The following is a 1044-nucleotide window of genomic DNA, read 5'->3' on the forward strand; positions in this document are numbered from 1 at the left end:
TTCTGTCCCACAAGGTTCTTAAGGTCAAGGGTTTTGACCTTAGGCTTAGTTTTGACATCAGGTTACGTTCACTACATGTGTGAGGAGCTGCTGTGAGGTCATCCGAGCTGACAGACAGGCTAAACTCAGACACTTTAATCTTTGAATGGTGTTTTATCTCAAAGCTCGTGTCATCATTACACACATCCTTCGCAAACCGTCATTTTGAATCTTCTCCCCGTGAGCTCTGCGGTTTGTTGTCCCTGGGCGCCACCTGTTGGCGATCTCAGGGAAACGCTGAACCACCGGTTGCTGGGATGAGAAGGGCTGATGTCTGACGGGCGGGGCTGGCAGCGTAGCGGAGCGGTGTTGTTGTCTTGAAATTGGTCCTGAACAGCGCGTCCATCGCTGATGGGGCCCTCCAACAAAAAGCCTTCTGCATCTTCTCCGAAAGGGAGGGGGAGTGACGAGCCAGGTGGACCTCTGGAAAACCTCGTCCTCCGGGCTGCGATGCGAGACCGGCAGACAGCAGAAGAGGCGCACAGGTTGAGGATGACGTCAGCTGCCTTGCAGAGGGAGCTCTACGTCTCCTCCAGCCTCTTGAAACTCTGTACGCCAGCAGCATAACGTATTGTTTGCTGCAGCCGCCTGGATCGCACACTGGTGAGCTCGGTTAGAGAGCGACGTCACCGTCTGGTCATGCTTACCCGGAGGCGCAGGATGCTGGTCCAACCTGGACATCTTTGCTCCGAAAGCCTCTGCTAGGCTCGGCTCCAGGGGGGCACCGAGGGAATTTCCGCTCGGTGAAACCCCTCCACTCTGGTGATGGGCACGAATGTGGGAACCGGCGCACTCAGTCTACCAGAACCGGCTGCGGCCTCGTTCCAGCAGGACGTCACTGCTGGGAAAACGAGGCCAGATGGGATCAGGACGGCAAGCCGGGGTGGAGCCCAGAAACCTTCCTGCTAGATCATACGATCTGGACGGGGGAAGGAGACTGTAGTGAACTTAATCTGAGGTCACGACTAAGCCTAAGGTCAAAACCCTTGACCTTAAGAACCTTGT

The sequence above is a fragment of the Nematolebias whitei genome, chromosome 19 (genome assembly GCF_014905685.2).
Source record: "Nematolebias whitei isolate Nwh7 chromosome 19, NemWhi1, whole genome shotgun sequence".
NCBI lineage: Eukaryota > Metazoa > Chordata > Actinopteri > Cyprinodontiformes > Rivulidae > Nematolebias > Nematolebias whitei.